This window comes from Perca fluviatilis, chromosome 14 (genome assembly GCF_010015445.1).
Source record: "Perca fluviatilis chromosome 14, GENO_Pfluv_1.0, whole genome shotgun sequence".
NCBI lineage: Eukaryota > Metazoa > Chordata > Actinopteri > Perciformes > Percidae > Perca > Perca fluviatilis.
In genome coordinates this window covers 19,941,708-19,957,017 of record NC_053125.1, presented here as the reverse complement: position 1 = coordinate 19,957,017, position 15,310 = coordinate 19,941,708, and the positions used below count along the sequence as shown (strand labels likewise).

The following is a 15,310-nucleotide window of genomic DNA, read 5'->3' as shown; positions in this document are numbered from 1 at the left end:
TGAGGTGCGTGTCCGCGCTATTCTCCAACATGGAGCCTACTCACAACAATCACTCCTGATTGACGGCCTTTTGTACAGCCCGTGTAGGCTACCTTTTCAGACTTCCAGCTAACAGCGGTGTCTGTGAGCATCACTGGCCGGCCAGCAGGGAGGCGATCCCGGCCGCCACCAGCTGGCTCCCGTCAGACTGAAGCTTCTGACAACATCGGAGAAAATGTGCAGTTGGCCATCAACGTTTGTAAAACTGCCCATATTCAAACTCTAAACAATTAATTTATCGCATAAAAAAGTCTCAATAGTGAACTTAGTGGTGGAATAGCAGATGAAAATTGTAAAAAGTTTCCAGTTGTTTGCTGCTGCTAATACGGCAAACTCCCGATCTAGATTATAGAATCGATTGCTTTTTTATGATAGTTGTGAGGAGGCTCCATGTTGGAGAATAGTGCGGACACGCACCTCACACCACGCGCACCACCCGGAGAAAAAAGTGAGAGAAAGAAAAAGCAGAGGTTGCAGTTCGGACGATGCCTATCCAGTTGAGATTGTGTGTGTGTGCGTCCATCTGACCACACACAAACACACGTAACACCCATGTTTCTACTGTTGCTTAATTAAATATAACATCAAAAGAGAGAAGTTGTCTGAGTCCGTGTTTTAAACAGACACACCTGGGGCAAAGTTGGGAACCAGAATCAGCTTTAAATCCAGTCCTAATCTAGTCCTCACTAACACGGGCCCAATTATAGTAACTACATGAAAACTTCACAGTTGTTGCATGAAATGTCGTTTGTGTTTAGCCTACATCATAATTTTCTATCATGTGAAACAAGACCCAGCCTAGTGGTGAATCTGCAGACAGCTGCTTAACAGTGTGCTCCTCAGCAGTAAGCTCCCCCTGCTGCTCATAAGGGGCCTCTGCACCCCTTTCGTTTCAGACCCTCCCACCAGCCTTTGGGCAACGCCTCCTCATTTACATTGACATGTGTCAAGTCCAAATGAAAAGGCAATGTTAAATGGAAATTCAAAAGCCAAATATTAAATGAAAATTAAAATCCAATGTTAAATTGAAATTCAAAAGCCAAATGAAAATTAAAATCCAATGTTAAATTGAAACTCAAAAGCCAAATATTAAATTCAAAAGCCAAAGCCAAATGGAAAATTTAAAAAATAATAATATTTTTAATTTGATCTCGCTTTGTTTTCCCTTTGGACTTTCAATTTCTCTTTGGACTTTCAATTTGAATTATGAATAAATATTTCCTCCATAGTAAACAGGGTGTGAACTTTGGGGTACAACCAGAGAAGTAACCGAAAGAGAAATTGTTTATAAAAGGAGAAAAAGGAGAGGGAGAGCCAGACAAGGTCCAGAATACAACTTGATTTATGGTGATTTTATATATAACATCAAAACCTTCAAATAGACTGGAACGGCCTCCCGACTAAAATTATTTTCAAAAAAATAATTATAAATTTGGTGGGTATATTAATTATAAACATTTAACGCACAATGAAGGAACCCAGCTTTTGAATAAAAAAAATAACCTCTCAGAGAGCATTTGCGACATAAGATGGCTGATGTCCATAAAAAGACTTCCTGTCAGAGCTGTTGTGTCTTGGAGTTGCTATGTAACAACAAAAATGTCCAATGATTTACCGCAATGATGATGAGACACAACAGCATCTTTAAATGGGCTGCTAAAAGACAGAAGAAATGAGTTCAAGTGAAACAGTGTTGCAATTTTTGATGCAAGTAAATCAACCTCAGCATCTTCCCGAAAAGGGTAGCACATGAATGTAGCGACTGGCTCCAATAAAGCAAAGTCTTGAAACCATTTGTTAAAGTCTGAGAGACAGTTTTCAATCTGCTCTGTGTAGCGTCCACTGTCAAGTTGTGCACATGCCTTCCCTTTCGTCTATAGTTCTGATACAAGGTTCTGAAGTTTGAGCACAGATCCTCTCACCACGTTTGTTCTTTCAGGCAGTACTGTTAACAGCTCCTCTTTTGCAGTCATATCAGTAAACACCATACAAATAAAAATGCACAACTCGGCTGTGTCACACTCGTCCAATTGCAGTGAGAAACATTTGCAGTCGGCGATATCCCTCCTAAGTTTCTCGGTCACATCCTCGGCCATTGCTTCACAGCGCTATGTAAACATACTTCTTGACAGCTGGAGAGATTTGATTGAAGATAATATGTCTGGTTTGTTTATAAAGTCTTGAAACAACGATTCAGCCGCTTCAACAAATGCCTCTTTTATCATCGCTCCGTCTTGAAAGGATTTCTTGTGTTCAACGATGATGTGACGTGACTCACCCAGAACAATGCTTTGGTGGCGTTTGCTTTTGTGGTAAGCTGTGAGAAAAAGGCCTGCTGTCCGGAAAACTGGAATTTTAGTTCTTTCACCTTTCTCCTTCTGAGCTCGCTGTTATGGTTTTGGTGTCTTGTCTTATTTTGGTAGTCTGTTTTGTGCTCTGTTTCCTGTTTTATTTTGACGGTCCTGTTTTCTGTCTTGTCTTGTTGGTTTTACTTCCTGTCTTGTGTCTTCCCGCCTTTTTTGATTACTCTGCCCAGCCTAATGTGTTTCACCTGTTTCCCAGCCCTTGTGTCACCTGTCTTGTGTTATCTCGTTACCCTCTGTATTTAGTCTTGGTGTTCCCCTTGTCCAGTGTCAGATCATTGTTTGTTCGTGTGTTTGTTTGTACCCAACTGTGTTCAGTCCAGTCTCCTCGTCTGTGAGTTTTTGTCTTTTGTTTCTGTTGCTGGATTTTTGGACTCCCTTTTTTGTTGTTTGGACTCCTGCTTTCAATAAATCCTCCACCGCAACCTGCTACCTGCCTTGTCTCTGCATTTTGGGTCCGCCATTCCCTACTCCTCCCTGCTGAACCTAACATTCGCTTTTCGGAGGGAAGTCAGTGTTGTAGCTTCTATGAACAGTCCGAAAATGCCGCTCCACATTTCCCTTCTTCAGAATAGCGATGGTAGATTTGCAGAAGAGGCAAATGCACATTGAATAGGACATTGTGAAGAAAAACAAATCCTCCTCCCATTCTGTATGGAAGTGGTACGTTTTTGGCTTCTTACTTGGTCTACTTGGTATTTGTACATGTACCCTTTAAGTTTGGTAGAAATAACTTAGGTCAACTGGGCAACTTGCTAGCTTGCTGGTAGCTGTTGTATGCACATGCATGTGCTGACCCGTGTGTCAGAAAAGATCAGACGTTAGACTGGTTGTCCTGTATGTCAATCAAGTGACAAATGTCATAGTGCGGATGGATGATAGGCTGACATCTATTTTTTTTTTAATGCCATGCGATCTACCCACACTACCTTTGCGATCGACTGGTAGATCGCGATCGACTGGTAGATCGTGATCGACATAATGGGCACCCTGCTTTACCAGAGATTCTAGAATTTTGGCAAGTACTAACAGTTTAGATATTGGCCTGTAGTTATTTTAAATAGATGGGTAACCTCATTTTAATAAAGATAGAATGAAAGCAGATTTCCATTTCCTTGGAATTTAATTGTTTTCTAATATGAGGTTAAAAAGATATGTAAGGGGGCCCACTACGAAATCAGCTGCACTTTTCAAAAAGTAAGGCTCAATACCATCAGGTCCTAGAGGTTTTCCAGAATTTAAAGTGCTCATATTATGCAAATTTTTAGGTTCATAATTGTATTTAGAGGTTGTACCAGAATAGGTTTTTGTGGTTTAATTTTAAGAAAACATATATTTGTTGTACTGCAATTGCTGCAGTTACTCTTTTCACCCTGTCTGTTGAGTTCTCTATTTTAGCTACAGAGTGACTACGTTTACAAGCTGTACATTTTCGGGTTAAGGTCACTATTCGGGTTTCTGAAACGTTCGGAATAACCCGTTTACATGCGTGAGCAGAGAGAGTTACTCCTGTATACATGGAATTTGAAATCAATTGGCAATATCCCGACGTAAACGGCGACGCACGGTTAGCGTCTGGACGTACCGACAACCTTAAGACGCAATCATTTTTCGGTCACCTTCTTATAAATCTCACTATCTCGGTACTTTCTGCCGTCAACAAAAGACATTATATTCATGGTTTTCACCACACTAATAAAGAAATTGGTTTCCTCCTTGCTCCAAAAGTGTGGTGCTGTGCTGCGTCTCGCCATATTTACCTCTACTTCTTGTTTACTTCCGCGCAGGTTTTCTGCATTGACATATATATATATATATATATATATATATATATAACTATATTATTATAGTATATAATTATTATTATAACTATGTTTTCTGGCGCATACAAGACGTTCCTCTACTCAAAAGACCAAGATTCCTTGCAAATAGAACATGCGCAGAACACAAATCAATGTTCCTTTTGATGGGGATATGCCGATACGTGTTTACATGACCAAAATTTCGGGTTAGAAAAGGGGTAACCCAGGTAGCATATTCGGGTTTTTAAAAACCGGAATATGAGCATATTCGGGTTTTTGCCGATGTTTACATGGCCGTGCGCGACCGGGTTATTGCTAATATTCCGGTTTTGAACGGGTTATTGGCTGCATGTAAACGTAGTCAGTGAGGCATCTCACTTCTGTACTATCTTTGTTGGGAGTCGCACATAAGTACTGCTAGTTTGTCAGTTGCAGAGCATGAGGGAGTGCCATGCTAGCAGCTAGGCGAGCATTAGTGTTACAAAGTGACGTACGTTCGTCACGGAAGTAAAGGCTGGACTACAATTGAGCTGTTAGGAGCAGTTTATGAACAGTGTTTTCTCTGGAAGATGATAAGACCCTTTGGGGTGGACTTTGGGCTTTTTGACTTTGTAAACCTATAACATCCACAAAAAAGATAACACAACAAAGGAAAGGTAAAAAGCCTAATATGAAACTGGAATGACAGGGCTTCACAGTTGAACAGCAAGCAGAATCAAACAGAGAGCCAGATGATATAAAATGATTATTAAAGCAATTCAATATCTCCATTTTGTAATGAACAGCAATAGAATCCTTCATAACAAAAGATGGTACAACTTGAGAATCTTTACTCACAGAGAGGGATTTTATGGCTTTCCAAAATTTTCTCGGGTCATTTAGATCTTAATTGTCTAACAACAAGCCAATCGGAGGAAAAACGAGTTTTCCTTGCCTTAGCCCAAGCCAAGTTACATTCATGAATAATGTCTGCTAGCTCAGAGGAAAACCAGAGATTATCAAGTCCCTTTATTTTTAATCTCTTGAATAGGGCATGTCTATTTATGATGAGTAAAATGATCATTAAAAAAGGTCCAGGCTTACGCCACGTCAGGGATTAGCTAAATTCTCCTCCAATTAAAATAAAACAAATCATGATAAAACCCTGCTCATTAAATTTTTTTAAATTTCTCTTACAGATGACATATGGTTTATATTTAGGGATCTTTGTGTTCCTGAAAGCAGCAACAACACAGTGGTCACTTAAGTCATAAAACACCAACAGCAGAGAATTTATGGGGAAGATTAGTTACAATCAAGTCAATTAAGGTAGACTTTTCAGGGTATTTGAGATTTGGATGAGTGGATGAATTAATTAACTGAGTTAGATTTACAGAATCACAAAAAGATTTAAAATTATCCGATGCTGGCATAAACCAGTCCCAGTTTAGATCACCAGCTAAAAGAATTTCAGTGTAGTCCAATCTGGATAAAAAATGCATCAGGGACTGCAAAACATCACTTTAGGCAGATGAAGGCCTATCACACCTGACAACAGTTATACAGAGGCCCATAATGGATTGTTTGTTATTTATTTAAGGGGCCACCAGAGGAGTTTTATGGAATGCCGTTTTATTCAATATTTAATAAATCAATAAATACATAAATAAATGAATAATTACATAAATACAAGAATAAATAAATAAATATGCCTTTGAAATACATCATGAAATAAATAAATGAGGCAATAAATACATAAATAATTAAATAAATATAAATATTCAATATCAAATGTAATATATACAAATGAATCAATTAGTTAAATATATTAAAAGGTATTACTTTTAATTATTTCCTGGTACTTTTATTTCATAAGTCCACATTTAGTTATTTCAAGAGACCTTTATTTCCTAATGCCACATTTATTTATTTCAAGAGACTTTTATTTCCTAATGCCACATTTATTTATTTCCTTTTCTATTTACTGTAATTCCACTTCTTATATGCAAATCAGGGGGCGTGGCTATCGCTCACATTCAGAACGGAGCACCACAACCGGCAGTTCGCGGTGCTCTGTACCCAGCCCACAGTCACCTATTCTGGGGTAACCAGACCACCAACTCCCGCTCAACTGACGGAGCACCACGTTCAGCAGCTCGCAGGGCTCTGTACCCAGCCCACAGTCACCTATTCTGCGGTAACTGAACCACCAACTAAACGACTGCTGTGCAAGAAGGAAACAAGATTAATAGTCGCTTTCCGACCAAGTAGTTACAGGAACGTAGTTATAGGAGAAGTCCACTTCTAAGCAAATCTACTAACTACTCTCCCCCCAAACAGTTTTTTCTATTTGCATTCGCGGGAGGTGATTTGGTAGGGGTGGGTCGATGTAGTCAATAGTGGGTGTTGTGTAGAAATAGAGATGAAATTCTGACGAAACTCTTTTTCATGAAATTCTGAAATAGTTGCCTGTTTTTTTTCTTGTTGTTGTGTTTCGCCTTTGTTTGGTGTGCTTCCCGGTTCCTAGTCATGTCATTATTGGCCCTTATGCATCCCTGTGTTTTGGCCCTATTTGTAACAAGAGCTTTTCTTCCAAATATGGTATGCTTGTGAATATTTAGATGAGCTGCGCGCTGATTGGTTGAGCGAATTGCCATAGGCAGACATTAGAGATGCGCGCTGATTGGTTGAGCGAATCCCCAACACACAACCATTAGAGAAGCGACAGAATCTCATATTCCAGACACTGCAAGGTTTCATTACCAAATTCACTTCTGAGACTTTTTTATGTGAGAAATCAACTATATAAAGCTCAAATATGGGCCGTTTTACGAAAATGTATGGCTAATTGCAAATATGGTAAGACTGTGTGTCGGACTTCAGCGGCGGTGCTGCCGCCTCGCCGCCCGGCTTGCTTTCCTTCACAGACCCCGGCCTGCTGTGAGCTCAGTTAGGCTGGCAGCCCTGACAGAGCTCCAGGGCCTGTAACTCCCCTCTTCCTGCTAGCCAAATGGCCCGTTGTGTGATAGTGAGTGCGCAGTCAGCGAGCTTGTTAGACCAGCAATCTCTTACCACATGTTACACACAATGTCACGCCACTTAGCTGTACAACATATACCTAAATGTTTTATAAAGCTTACAACGGTGTCCGATTTCAAGTTAATTAATATTTGTGAAGTTTAGCTAGGTGTTTCGTTAGCTGCGACTGTCCCTTCAATCCTATCTATGTGTAGCTACAAATCACAGATAGTTAGCTTCATTTTTGGTCGTAATTCGAGTATATTTACAGTTTGAATTTCGTCACGCCAGTTATACAACATAACTAAATGTATTATAAAGCTAACAACGGTGTCCGATTTCAAGTTAATGAATATTTGTGAGCTGTAAGGGTACAATCCTATGTGTACAAGATTGCGGCTAGTTAGCTAGCTTCATTTTCGGTCGTAATTCAAGTATATTTACAGTTTGAATTTCGTCACGCCAGTTATACAACATTAACTAAATGTTTTATAAAGATAACAACTGTGTCCATTTCAAGTTAATGAATATTTGTGAGCTGTAAGGGTTTCGTTAGCTGCAACTGTCCCTACAATCCTAGGTGTACAAGATTGCGGCTAGTTAGCTTCATTTATGTTCATAATTCGAGTATATTTACAGTTTGAATTTCGCCACGCCACTTACACATCTAACTAAATGTTTTATAAAGCTAACAACGGTGTCCGATTTCAAGTTAATGAATATTTGTGAGCTGTAAGGGTTTCGTTAGCTGCGACTGTCCCTTCAATCCTAGCTGTGTGTAGCTACAAATCATGGATAGTTAGCTTCATTTTCGGCGTAATTCCGAGTATATTTACAGTTTGAATTTCGTCAAGCCAGTAATACAACATCTAACTAAATGTTTTATAAAGCTAACAACGGTGTCCGATTTCAAGTTAATGCATTTTTGTGAATTCCAGAGGAATTCTAAGAAGAGGCTAGCTATAGCTAGCCTCCTGTAGCTATAGCTCCATCCAGCCGCAGGCTCTATCAATGAGACTCACGGACAAGAGGCGTGTATTTCACCGATCATTTGTTTAAATAACTCAACACATTATAATTACACACATTATAAGATTAACTGGAACCTGTGGTAAGAGATTGCTGGCGTGACAAGCTCTCTGACCGCGCTCTCACTCACACACACCTGTTATTAGGAAGAGGGGAACTGCAGGCCCTGGAGCTCTGTCAGAGCCCCAGCGTGTAGTAGTCCATTATCCGAAAAAAACGGTGACTTTGCGCGGGTATGGAGTGCTGTGGGCTGCAGTCGTAACGGAGCTCAATCGAGCTCAGAGCAGGCCGGGGTGTGTGAAGGAAGGCAGGCTGGGCGGCAAGGCAGTAACACAGGCAGCACCGGCGCTGCACTCCGACACACAGTCGGACAAAATTTGCAATAAGCCATCCACTTTTGTAAAACGGCCCATATTTGAGCTTTACATAGTTGATTTCTCGCATAAAAAGGTTTCAGAACTGAATTTTGTAATGGAATAGCAGAGATCTGCGTGACCTAGATTCAGAAGACTACCTGATCTCAGGTCAGTTGTGTAGCCTATGTAAATGTTTGGGGCGTGACCGTTCTCTTAATACACCCATGGGCTGACAAAGGTTCCGGTTTTTGGGAGGTTGACTTCAACTTCCAGCTTTGTTGGGATTTGCCCGTTTTCAGCGGCAGTTTCAAAATATGAGATTTTCATAGTAAAGGGGTGTCAGTGGGACTTTGAGCTTCTATGTATGTCCTATTTACCCACCGAACTGTCGTTATTCAACTATGACAGGGTAAAATCGGTTTTGCATTCTATCACCCCTTTAAGACACGTTAAGAAAAAACATCCGTATTTTGGCCGTAATCCAATGACACAAAAAAAAAGTAATCCACAGCGATCAGTAGATCCACAAAAAGTGTCACGATGTATCCAATGCGCGTCACATTCACCAGCCAGCTCCAAACAGGTGAACGAGGCCTCTCCCCTTCGCCATTTAAACAAAGTGGAATAAACGTATACAAGTCCAAATCTACACAAAACGCACAATCAAGCTGACATCAAATTTATATACATGGCATTTAGGAAACCTTTATTGCAACGTTGGCACGGCAAGATGTCCAGATAGTGCAACAGTAATTTTAGTTTTTTGCGTCCTGCTGCTCCCATTGTCAGCCAGGTAATATTATTTTACTAAAGCAGTATATGAAATCAGATGTATTATGTACCACCATTTAGTTGTTTTGTGTTATTTGAAATATTTATGAAATATCTGGTCATGCCAGACATAATTATTCCACTCATTTTTTACACAATGCAATTACCCGTTTCAGCTACCAGGGGGGCAATGCTCCCCTGCCCCCAGCAAACTCCACATATGTGGTCAGACCCATCCGCTAGGGTGCTGATGGTGGGCCTAGCCTGAGAGCTACATGGAAAAATATGCACCAAACAAGCCACTTTGAAATTTTGCTCTTTTCATGAATACAAAAGTTGGGTGACCCTCCCCTCAATAAATAATAAAAAGACATGACCCTCCCCTATTTTCCTCCGGTGGTCCATTCCATAAATACCGAACAGTCCCTAACCATTTCCACATTCACTGCCAGAAATTCCAATTGCTGGAAAAAATTACCTTAGCATACATTTTTGATTTTACATAAATAGCAACCACCATTCTCTGGTCTGTCAGCACGATACACATCGTAACCATCAATACAAACATCTTTATCAATTGATTTTGTCAGCCAAGCGGGGCCAGCGGCAGCAATGGGCGTCTTGCCCACCCAATCAAAAGTTAATAGAATATACCTAGCCTGACGTCGTCATACTCAGATTCTTGTCAGTATTTTGAATCTCATACTGCTCCATTGGGCTGTGATTATGGGGCATGTTTCAATTGAACCAGGTTCTTATTGCTCCAGTCACAGAAGGCCACAGCAAGGTCTCTGTACTCCTCCTCTTGTCCACTTCGCACACACGCCACAACAGCTGTATCATCCGAGTACTTTTGAATGTGGCAAGAGAGTTGTACTTAAAATCAAATGTGTACACAGAAACTAGTAAACAGAAACTGAGCCAGGACCGTCCCCTGTGGAGCCCCCATACTGCATTGTAGCAACCCAGAAACACACATCCCCAGTCTGACAAACTGCAGCCTTGCCGTTAAGTAGTCCATAATCCAGGAGGTCAAGGAGGGGGCAACCCCCAAACTGTCGAGCTTGTCTCTCAGTATGAGTGGCTGGATGGTGTAAACGCACTAGAAAAATCAAAGAACATGATCCTAACACAGGAGCCAAGCACATCCAGGTAGGCGTACGCCCGGTGCAACATGCAGAGGACCGCATCCTCGACTCCTAAATGTTCCTGGTAGGCAAACTGAAGGGTGTCTAATTCCTGTGCAACCTGTGGTTTTATGTGAAGGTCGAGTAGAAGCAACAGATGTAGTGAGGGCTGCAGCAGATACCGGTTATGTGGCCACATGGAGGAGACACTGGAGAAGATGATGAAAAAGGGGTGTCTGATGTGATGGAGGTGAGAGTGGGTGTGACGGTCCAAGATGGGGCAGGACAGACCCCAGCCACCCTGTTGAACCTGTCGTAAAAATGGTTATTGGTCTTGTCCACATCTCCCTCAGAAGCCTGGCCATTCTTCTTTTTAAAGCCAGTGATATTTTGTATTCCCCTTCAACACCTTTTTGATGTTATTATGCCGCAGCTTACCTTCCACTTTGTTTTTATAATCTTTGCCTGATTCAGTCTCCTCCTCAGCTCATGTTGTACCCCTCTGAGCCTCTTCTTGTCTCAATCCCTGAATGCCTGCTTTTTCTGGTTCAGGATGTTTGATGTTACTGGTAATCCATGGTTTATTATTAGGAAAGCAGTGTAAGGTATTCACAGGTATCACAGTGTCCCTACAGTGTCTGTGATGGTGTCGACCCTCCCATCAATGTCCATGCTGCTTCCCTGCCTCTCCAACAGCACATCCCACTCGCATCTGAGAATGTCCCTCAGAGCATCGCTGGCCTCTGGTGAACATGTCCTAAAAGAGCAGGTAGTAACAGGCAGCTTTTGTACACAAGGTTTGTATGTTGGCTGGAGAAAGACTAAACTATGATCTGATCTGCCAAGTGGTGGTAGAGGTACATATTTGGAGTCTTATTCTCTCGTGTGGGACAGTCTACATACTGCACAAAACCAGTCAGATGGAAGTTAAGGATAACAGGCAGGGGCACAGGGCTCCACCTGCCCCACTAACCCCACAATCATCCCTTCAACCCAAATAAAAAAAATTGCCTTAGTATTTAGTTCAACCCATCATAAAACTGCCATATGGAGATAATATGTTTTTCTTGTAGGCTATAAAACATGGAGACACAACGAGAGAGCGGGACACTTTTCTGATCAGTAGGTTTTCTCTAAAATGGAACTTTGGCTGGACTGCACGCGCATAAACCAGAGCAGGTTCGGTGGGAGACTGTGGCTGGAGTAGGCACCAAGGGGGTAAGCGAGCATGCGGAAAGCGTACCTCCTATGGGGAGATTCTGAGGCTAACAAGCCATTTGCCACCTTAGGTTAGCATTCCATTGACTGCCATTCATTTTGACAGCAAATAACTTTACATCTGAAGTGTTTAAAGACTCTATTTGTCCATTGTTTATTTCTAAAGAAACACGACAATATATAAAAGGCTCCATTACATTACCTTGTATCTCACGTAGCAGTCGTTTTTGTAACTATTATCCTACCTATAATACCTAACTATTATGTCATAACCACGCAACTTTCTGTCGCACAGTAGAGAAATTACCATATACTCAGGAGAAGCTTGCAGGCAATCGGGGGGACGTGGAGGCATACAGTCAAGGGAGAAGCCTATAGAGAGTCCATGAAAACATGCTCTCCGTCTCTGCAAGATTTGGAATGATTCAGATTTCTCTTGGCACAGCTACCAGAAGACTTAACAAATTTCAGACAGGTTGCTCACGTCACATCTACATTGTCAAGCTCAGTTTGAGGCTGTACAGCAGCTGCGCAGCCATCACAGGAAAAGTGCTTATAATTGACTTCACTGGTCTCTGTTGAAGTCTTTCACTGTCTATGGTAGGCACTACATCTATAAAGTTTCGTGTTTCAGTTCCCCCTGTTGCAAATTGGGCACATTTACTGTAATGACAGAGAACTATGGTGTTCACCAGGAAAATATTTAATAATTGGGAAAACTGCACTGGAGAAAGAAAAGGGATTTAGCGAGTGGAGCTCTTGCGGCAGGAGGAGCTGCTGATGTTGGACACCTGCAGGTCGAAGGTGGTACTGAGGCAGCGAAGTGGGTGTGGGTGTGGGTCTGACATCAGTAGGCTATACAATTGAGACAGTTTAATAACCGTTTAAAAATGTCTTGTAGTCACGGTAAATAGACCCCCTTACTGCACTATAAAGCCTTTGCCATTAGGCTATATTTTAATATTTTGAATTGTCACCTGTACAGTATTTTCCTTTACATAAATAAGACGTTTCCGCCATAGATTGGTGCATAAAATGTATCAGAATGCAGGAAATGAAGTGTTTGACACTCAAAATGTTCTGGGGGACCCCACACTTAATGTTAAAGCAACATTATCAGGCACAAAAATCGGAAATTAACACTAGTTGTTGATGCCCAACCACGATCTTTGACTGAGTCCGTGGGTGGCTCACCATCTCCTTCGTCAAGGACAATTCAGAATCTAGATCCAAGCGTTTCCAGGAGAAAAAAACTAGCCTGTACAAAACAAGGCTGTTACTCTCTTACGTCATGGCCATGGTGAATGTCATAACAAACTTTCAAATTACTATTGTGCTTAGTAGCAATTAACTAATTTTCAAACACTCTTTTCACCTTAAATTGTGATTATATATTGTATTTCTTTTAGGTCATAAACTAACCTAAACAACAGCAGATCAAATAACTCATAACTAACATTCACGTTCAATAATTTAAAGTACACATGTTCAATTTGTCTTCCCAAACATGCTACATATTGATATCAATACCAACAGTGCACAATGATAAAGCTACACTGCATGTGTGCAACACAATAAGTGTACAAAATAAATAAATCAAGCATTAAAGTAAAATTAATAAACTATGACTTGTAGTTATGCTCTCGTTTTAGGCTTTTAATGCAATAAGGCTGCTAGAGCATCAACACTCTGTTTACACAATAGCTAAGAAAAACATACTGCATTTTTGATTCTGAATTTGTGAACATTGAAAATAAAGGTGAAATCAGAAAATTTGAAGAGTAAAATTCAGAGGCAAAAAAATCTGATAAAAAATTTCAATGCATTAATATTCAGTGCTAGAAATGGAATGGCTTTTCAATTTCAAAATCCGCATTGTATAAAAAATGTGCAATGTAAATAAATCGACTTGACTATACTATTTAGTAAAGAATAAAAAAGAAGCTTAAGTATACTCACACAGGTAATTTTATTCCAGATGAATAAACTGTCCTTTCATTTTACACTGGGACCCTTTGTATTTATACCTTCACCAAGGTAGCAGACGTTCACGCCCATCTTTCTCAGCTTCCTTCCTCCCTCTCACAGACACACACTTTATTATTGTGTAACACTGAAAGGAATATAAGATAATTTTCATAAAAGATAATTTTGCTTCTTTCTGATGTGATTTTGGTTTATGCCAAAAAATCTGATATTTAAAATAAAGCAAATGACTAAATTTAGGATGAAAAAAATATTTTTGGTGTTAAACTAATTGGTCTTTCAATTATTATCATTTTCAAACATGATAATAAAGATAACATTTGAGTGACAATGCAGAACATTTTAACTGTGCCCATTGACAATATTTTTTTCAGTCTATGCCAAGGTAACCCATTATATTTTTTGTTTGCCATATCGAGTTTCTGGTAGCTGTTCTATGTGAAAATAAATGACAGGAAGCATGTTTGGAGTAAACAGAAGAGGAAGTGGTGGTTCCATGATAGCTGAACAGATTTTAAAAAGTAAAAGGTATTTACTATGTACTGTAAACTTAAAGTACAACCCTGTCTTTGATTTATTAGGGTCCGAGGAGCGTTTTTACCTGTATTATTATCTTCTTTGAGTGTATTGAAAGCACACAGCAAAAATGTCAAATTACTTACAGTTTAGCAAGACAAAAGAGTAACACCACACTATTTCCCTATTTAACTCTTCAGAACTACACAATTGTTTCCAAGAGAAATGTTTTACATTTACATAAATGGTAAATGGTCTGCATTTATATAGCATTTTTTAGCATCTTACCGGACAAAGCTCTTTACAATAAGCTTCTTATTCACCGATTCACAAACACATTCATACACTGATGGTTGCAAAGCTGTCGCAAGACACTAACCTGCTGTCGAGAGCAACTTGGGGTTCAGTGTCTTGCTCCAGGACACTTCGACATGCGGACAGGAAGAGCTGGGGATCGAACTGTTAACCTTTTGGTTAAAGGATGACCCACTTTACCTTTTGAGACATAGCCACCCCAAAAACTGGGGAAAACTGGGGAGGCAAATAAAACTTTTTATTTATTATTATGATTATTTTTTTCGGGCATTTCTGACATTAAATATTAGGACAGCTTAGATATGAAAGGGGAGATAGTAGGGGAAGACATGCAGGAAACTGTTACAAGTCGGATACATATTCGGGACCTCTGGGTCAAGGAATAAACCCGTATATATGTGCACGCACTCTACTAACTGAGCTACCCGGCTGTACAATAATGCATATTTTTAAATGTCTGGAGATGAGTCTACAGCTGTTTGTTATTTGTTTGTTGACTATACACAACAGTAATGTTTTTCCAATACACAGGAGGAAATTCCAGGTCATCCTCTGCTTTCACAAGATGCATGCTAAAACAGCATGAGGGGATAAATATAGTATTCTATTCAATGTCTTACCTTTGCCAGCTCTTCAGCATAGACGTTAGTCAGTCTAAAACACCATTTCATTGGTCAAATGTCTCTCTAAAGACACCCAGCAATGTCAATCAACATCCATTACCAAATAATTGTCTCATATTAAAACACATTGTATACACAACAGATTGTGAAGAACAATACTAATTTGGC

The 15,310-nt window shown here is 40.2% G+C and overlaps 1 protein-coding gene across 1 annotated transcript in view; it reads right to left on the bottom strand.

Moving 5' to 3' along the window:
- LOC120572263 (solute carrier family 12 member 3-like) overlaps window positions 1-13,684 on the bottom strand; it is a 45,381-nt gene extending 31,697 nt beyond the window's left edge. Inside the window, exon 1 of the mRNA XM_039821500.1 lies at window positions 13,662-13,684. The gene's annotated coding sequence lies outside the window, so the exon portion shown is untranslated. The remainder of the gene's footprint in view (window positions 1-13,661) is intronic.
- Window positions 13,685-15,310: the final 1,626 nt, after the last annotated feature.